Consider the following 7864-nt stretch of genomic DNA (forward strand, 5'->3'; position numbering starts at 1 on the left):
GAACATTGGAATCTCATGCCTTCTTCAAGGAATCTCTCTCCAACCACCAATAGCTGCCTGAACTCTCTGCTCAATGGATTAGCGTACTCCAATTCCATTATATTTTCTCTTTCCCAAAGATTCTGGACCCTGGCTACCAATGTAAAAAGCTCTGTTCTCCATCCTCACTCACTTCTTCCACACCCTACCTATTTCAACCCTACTTTTCCCACCTCTCCTCTGTGCCCTCTAAAACGTCTGCTCCAAAATTAACAATCTCCTTTTCATTTTAGACATCTTTCTTGTTCACTCTGTCCGTTTATCTTATGGCTCACTGAGACATGGCTCTCTCCTAACAACACCCCATACCTCACTGCCCTTTCCAGTGCTAGCTATACTTTCTCTCATGCCCCATGACTTACTGGTCACCATGAAGGGATTGGAATATCCCTCACTCCCCAGCTCCTTCCATACTCTCCTCTACCAACCTTTCATCCCTAGAGGTTCATGCAATCCAAATTTGTCACCCAAGCCAGATTCCAGTGACTGTTATCTACTGACTCCCATGACATTCACCTTTTTTCTTCTGTGAGTTCAGTGCCTGAATCACAGACATTTCTCCACCCCAACTCCTGCCTTCATTCTAGGGGATTTCAACATACATTCTGATACTCCTAAAAACACACTAACTTCTCAGTTCCTCGATCTACTCAACTCCCACAACCAACTCGGCTACACAAAGATGTTCAAACTCATGTCTTTGCCTTCACTCACTACTACATAATCTTTCATCAGTTCACCTTTCCCTATGCTTTATGACCCCTAACTCTCCATCCTCACTGTGTCCCGCACGGGCCTATCCTGGGTCTTATTCTCCTCTCTATATCTACGTCATTTGGTGATATCATCAGCTTCAATTGGTTCAATTATTATCTCTACACAGATAATTCCCAGATCTAAATATCCAGCCCTAGTCTCTCTACTGTGATAGACCTATACATCTCCAACTTCCCTTAGACAGCTGGAACTGAGATACTGCAGGAATCTCAAACTCAATATATACAAAACAGAATTCATTATCGTTTCCCCAAAACTGTCCCACCTACTGAACTTCCTTAATATTATCAAGGGTACCACCATCCTTCCAGTCACCAAGGCTTAAAACTTCAGTGTCATCATGGAGTTCTTATTCTTATTCACTCAACATATCCAATCTGTTCCTTGCTGTTTCCACCTTCAGAAGATATCTCATACAGATCTCTTCCCTCCACTCATATGGCTATAACTCTAGTTTAGATTTTTATTATTTCTCTCTTAGACTATTGCAATAATAGTGTTTTTAGATGACTTCCTTTTTTTTATGTGAGGCAATTGGGGTTAAGTGACTTGCCCAGAGTCACACAGCTAGTGAGTGTTATGTGTCTGAGGCCAGGTTTGAATTCAGGTCCTCCGGACTCTAGGGCTAGTGCTCTATTCACTGTGCTACCTAGCTGCCCCAGTAGTGTTTTTTAAAATAAATATTTTTTTAATTATCAAGTATTGATTTTTTTCTCTCACTTCCACATCCCCCCACTTCATGGGAAAAAATGTAGAAAAACAAAACTCTTTAAAAAATATACATTGTCAAGAATTTCCACATTGGCCAAGTCCAAAAATATGTCTCATTTTATAATATGATGCAGTAAACATTTATTACACATTTACATTGTTGTTGTTGGTCTTTCATTTTTGAAGAGGACCCATGACATCATGGGTGATGTCTTGACTTGCATGTGAATTAGAATTAAATGAGGCAGAATTGCTCAAAGTTGTCGGCCTCATTCTCTCTTCCAGAGTCATCAAAGTCCAGTGGCAGGACAAAAGTAAAGATGGTGATGGCCCACAATTCAGTAGATGACTGTGACATTTTCAGTTTCTGACCAAACTCTAAGCATTCCACAGCACCTGCTTCAGTCACCTTCATGGTCATTGAAACAAGGAAGCTAGATGGCTCAGTAGATAAGAGTGCTAGGCCTAGATTCAGGAAGAACTGAGTTAAAACAAGACCTCAGACACACTCCCTAGCTGTGTGACCTGGGCAAGTCACTTCACCTCTGTTTGCCTTAATCCACTGGAGAATGAAATGGCAAACCACTCCAATATCTTTGCCAAAAAAACCCCATGGAGAGTATTGGAGTAGTCCACAGGGTTAAAAAGACTAGGACACAGACTGAACAATAACAATGTACAAGGCATTGTGCTAAGCGCTGTAGATGCAAATAAGAAAAAGATAGTTCTTGTCCTCAAGAAACTTACAATCTAATGACAGAAGCCAACATACAAAGGAAACTGAAAAAGAAGGGGGAGAGAAACTGGTACCTAGGTTGGGGATAGAGGGTAGGAAGTAATGATGGTGCAGTCAAATCCATGGAAAGTACCTAATGGATAATGAAAGGTTGGCTGGGCTTCTGAGCTCTCTTTACATGGAAGTTTTAAGAGGAATTTTTGGTCCAGCCCTCCAATCAGAGGGGTAGAGTCTACTGAGGGTACTGATGTGGTGTGAGTACCAAAGCTGAGGCAATCTCCATGATAATGAGTTTCCTGGGGTGAGGGTGGAGGGGGCATGATTCTGTATATTTGTCCATCATCTCTCTGTCAGGAGATGGGTAGTATTACTCATCATTGATCCTCTGTACTCACAATTGACCGTTGCATTGACTGGAGCTCTTAAATCTTTCAAAATTATTTGTTTTTACAATTCTGAAGTTATAAAATGTTTCCCTGGTTCTGCTCACTTCACTTTGAATCAGTCCATATAAGTCTTCCCAGGTCTCTCTAAAACTATGTCATTCTTCATTTCTTACAGCACAATAGTATTCCATTACATTCATATACCATAATTTTTTCAGCCATCCTCCACTTAATGGGTACCCCCTCAGTTTCAAGTTCTTTGCTACCACAAAAAGAACTCCTACAAACATGCAATAGCCTTCTAATTGGCCTTCCTGCCTCGTCTTCTCCACTCAGCTACCAACAATTTTCTAAAGTTTAGATCTGGCATGTCATACCTCTGTTGAATGAACTTCAGCAACTGCAGGATGGAACATAAAGTCCTCTCTTAGACATTTAAAGATCTTTGTAATGTGTCCCACCTTCCTAGTCTTTTCCCATTTTGCTACCCTCCACAAAAATCTATGATCTAGCTAAATAGACCTACTTATGGCCTTTGACCCTTTTGCACTGGCCATCTTCCATTCTTGGAATGTTATATTTCTTCACCTCCCTTTTTCAGTTTTCCTAGACTCCTTTGAGACTCAACTCAAAGATCTCTTTCTACAGGAGGGGTTTTTAGGAACCCCTAGCAAATGCCTTCACTTCTGTGGTATTCCAACTACTTTGTGTGTGTGTGTGTATGTGTACATATATACACATATACATATAAACACATACACACATATGTGTGTATATATACATGTATGTATATATACACATATATTTGTATATAGCATATATCTCTTATATATCTAATTATTTTAATGTTGTCTCTCCCATTAGCTTATATGCTTCTTGAAGGCAGAGACTTTTTTTTTTGCCATTCTTTGTATCCCTATTACTTAGCACAGTGCTTGGCACACAGTAAGTGCTTAATAAATACTTATCAACTGGTTGATTGCCTACTATGTAACAGGCATTGTACTAGTGACTGAGGATAAAGAGACAAAACCAGTTTCTCCTCTGGAGGTACTTACATTCTTTGGGGAAGAAGATGTTTGGAGAAGATATTATTTATAGATAGAAATAAATATAGATATGATATGATATGAACTAAATAAATGTAAAGTCATTTCAGGTAGTGAGGTACTAATGACAAGGGTAATTGAGAAGAGCCTCTTCAAGGACATGCCAGATGGTGCTGAGACTTGAAGGAGGCAGATGTGCCAGGACGGAGAGGGGATTCCAGACATGGGGAATAGACTGGACAAAGACATGGAGTCAGGAGATGGAATGTCACGGATGGGAAAAAGCAAAATCAACGTGGCTTGAATATAGAGTGTTTGAGGAAGGATGTTATGAAATGAGCCTAGAACTCCAAGTAACGAAGGCCTCTCAACGCTAAACAAATCGGTCTGTATCACAGGAGGAGCCATACGAAGTCACTGGTACTTCCTGAGGAGGATACTGATAAGATCAGGCCCATGTTTCTACAATTTCAGTTTCTAAAAATATACTCAGTTATTCCTAGACCAGGCTCTCCGGACCTCAGTTTCCCCATCTGTAAAATGAAAAGGTTAGAGCAGATGACCTCTAAGGTTTCTTTTAACTTCAGATCTTTGAGCCTCGTTGTTTTGTCTCTGCACTCGCTTCTCAGTGAAGCAGGAACGAGCACAACGTTCCACACAAAATCATGGCTCCCTGTGTTTGATGAATGGAACGCATGAATGAATGCACTCACCACCACAGTATGCACATCTAAGTAGGATACCTTCTCCGTTTACTCCACCATTCTTCCACGTTCTTCAAAGATCCATGTTTATACTGGTGTGGGCACCTCCTCCACCGACAGAGATTGCAATCCCTCTCATTTATTAGGTGGTCTTCATGAGCTACTGTGATCAAAATCCTGCACCTGGTGGCTGGCCCCCTGGTGGTGACCTTCTCCTCACCTGGCTAGTATGGTCCTTGCACAACAGACAACATGGTTCCTCAGTGGAGCCATATTTGAATCCTTTCCAACTTGGTAAGACCCAGGGAGTGGGGCATGTACTGTTGGCATGGTCTTTAAGAACCCAAGGGTTACCTCCACAAGACATGGAAAAGTTCTATCTAGGATCAATAGTCTTAGTATGATTGTTGATCATCATAATAATGGCACATCTCTATTGTGCTTTTAGGATTAAAAAGTACACATACACAGTAAGATGGGTAGCACAGGTACAATTATTCCCCTTGTTGAAAAGAAAATTCTTCATTTGGGCTTTCACTCTGATTAATACGGCAAAACTCAAGACAAAGAGTTTTATTATAAGTATGTCAAGGTAGCAATCTGTTGGGGCTGATCACGGAGATCAGCAATGGATTCGAGGTGGGGCCAGCTTTGATAGGTAACTTTGGGGCAATCCAGATAGGTCCACCTCAGCAAAAGAGTTTGGGCCCTTGAATTGCAGTTTCTCCCCAAGGTAGCAAGAACAGGATAATTTGCAGGTAGGGGTAAGTAACAAAGAGCAGGTGACACAAAAAGCTGCAGACTTGGGGTCTCCTTCCCCACTAGAGCCTCCTCCAACACTGGTTGATAAGCAGGTCTGGGAACAATGGGTAACTGAGTCAGCATCTCTTTCAACACCCTTTCCTGGTTGAGGAAACTGAGGCACACAAGTGTGAAGTAACTTGCCTAAAGTCACACAGCTAGTCCTTCAAGACCCAGCCTGAAATCTATTTTCCTCTGATGATTCTAGCATCACTTCTTCCTCTATCTTAACATCCTGGTCATCCACAGCATTTATTGTCAGGATGAGACATCTTGGCATTCAGGTCATAAGATTCAGAATTGGAAGAGACCTTAGAGTTCATAACCTTGATTTGAAAATTAAGAAAACAGGGGCAGCTAGGTGGCGAAGTGAATAGAGCACTGGCCCTGGGGTCAGGAGGAGCTGAGTTCAAATGTGACCTCAGACACATAACACTCACTAGCTGTGTGACCCTGGGCAAATCATTTAACCTCAATTGCCTCACCAAAAAAAAAAAAAAGAAAGAAAGAAAGAAAGAAAAGAAAAGAAATTTAAGAAAACTGATGCCCAAGCAAGGAGAGTATCTGCCTGTAGTCCCATAGGAAGGGAGAACACTGACATGAACCCAAGTCTCCTGACTCAAAAATCAACATTCTTTCCACTATGTGCTTTTCATAATACCTACACCTGAGTCAGGAAACTTTAAAAATGCACAATGTCATTGTCATTGTAACAACAATGGGTGCCACTGTGGAGGGTAGAAATGATTGCCTTCTGCCAACGGGCAATGCCAAATCTTTCTCAGGCCTCGGTTTCTCCTTTCAGGGGATGGTTCATGACATGTCATTTTCTTCAGTCATTGCCCCCTCCTCCCCGCCTTCCCCTTTCCTGAATATTTAATCAACCACACTGTTACAACAATTAGCCAATTTTACACAAGGGGTGATACAACAACTCTCAGGTCCACGAGGTCCCTTTCTCTACTATTTTATGGAGTTTGTAGCAGATGAAAATTATTAACACAATCACAATAGTTCAGAGCTCCAGGTTAGAAAAATTCCTAATACATGGATAGAAGTTTGGTTCTCTGCACTTATTTAAAGTGTATGTATTTCCAGTGGATTCCTCCACTCCACCTTTTTGTCAGCATAGGCTAACTATACCATAGACTAACTCTAGGTTTCTTGAAATAGAATCAGGATACAGGAAATGCTTAGAAAAGAGAAAGAAGAAGAGTATATAATAATCCCTTTTTTGGACAGGCAGGGGGAAGAGAAGATGAGGAAAGAAGAAATCTTTTGGAACTTTCAAGAATCCTTGAAGAGATTGTTACAACCCACAGCTCTGGTCCAAGTTCTTATTTCAAAATGCCAGCAGAGAACGCATGGCCCACTTCAATCTTTCCTTTCTCGCCCACTTCTCAGCTCTCCTTTCTTCCTCTCTTTCCTCACTCATTGACCCTGGATCTCTGCTTCTCCTAGCTCAGTGCATTAAGTTTCTGGGGAGGCGGAGGAGGTGCTGAGGACCCCATCTCCCCTACTGCCACTGCTGCTCGGCTCCAGCAATCCCAGATCTCTTTTGGGTCTGTTTTCTCATAGCCATGTCTTCATCAAAATTCCCAGGAGTTACACAAGTCCACCTTCCAACCCAAAGATCATGGTAGTCTATATCACCCTCAGGGGTGAGAGGGAATGTTTGTCCCTCTGAACTACAACCTTCAGAGTTCTAGTCACTGCTCAAGTCCCCATTGTATTATGAAGGCATTTTCTTGCCATATAAATATATGCCTTCTTTCATGTGTAATAGTTTCTTTACCTTGATTGAGCGCCTTGAAGGCAGGGGCCAAATCATCTACTTCTTTTATGTGTCCCACAACTCCTAGATATAGGGTAGGTGCTTAAATGTTTATTGAGTTGAATTTTTAGTATACTCTAGTAAAAAAATATGTTGTAATCAGAAGCCCTGGGTTTGAATTCTAATTCTGCCTCTTAGCTGTATGACTTTGCTCAAGCAGCTTAACCGGTGGGGCTGCAACTCTCAGCTGTCAAATGAAAGCAGTGTACTAAATGATCTCTAAACCCTACAAATCCTGTGAATTTAACCAAATGAAATTGCTAGAAAAATTTGGGAAACCATAGGTAATAATTTGGTGCTCGATTGTATTTTTCTATTTTCTTATTTTAAATCAGTTTTTGTTAGTATTTTTAAAAATTACTGTCATTCATGAATCCTCCCTGTGTACATGTAGGTTGAGCTGCCTGTTTTTAAGTCCTGCCCTTGGAGGCCCTTTCCACCCAAGGTCCCACCCAGTGACACCTCCTCTGTGATAAACATCTGGCTGTGTGGGTGGTGTCCAAGAGAACTTTTCACATTCTTCCACAATGTGATCTTTCAGGATGAAGTCATGTTAGGGGGATTCCCAACTTAAGTACTTGGAAGGCGGGGCCATTTCCTAGGCTTCTATTCCATCCCCCACAGTGCCTAGTAAATGGCTGGGCACAGAATTAAGTACTCAATTAATAGAGTTGAGATGGCTTGAATTGAAACACTGAGGAAGGCTGCCATGAGGGGTTGTGGTATTTCTGTCTCTTGAGATGTTTTAAGAAGTGATCAACACTGCTCTGCCAGAGAAAGGTGTGTGTGTGTGTGTGTGTGTGTGTGTGTGTGTGTGTGTGTGTGTG

Source organism: Vombatus ursinus, unplaced genomic scaffold (genome assembly GCF_900497805.2).
Source record: "Vombatus ursinus unplaced genomic scaffold, bare-nosed wombat genome assembly UNPS02014867.1, whole genome shotgun sequence".
Lineage (NCBI taxonomy): Eukaryota > Metazoa > Chordata > Mammalia > Diprotodontia > Vombatidae > Vombatus > Vombatus ursinus.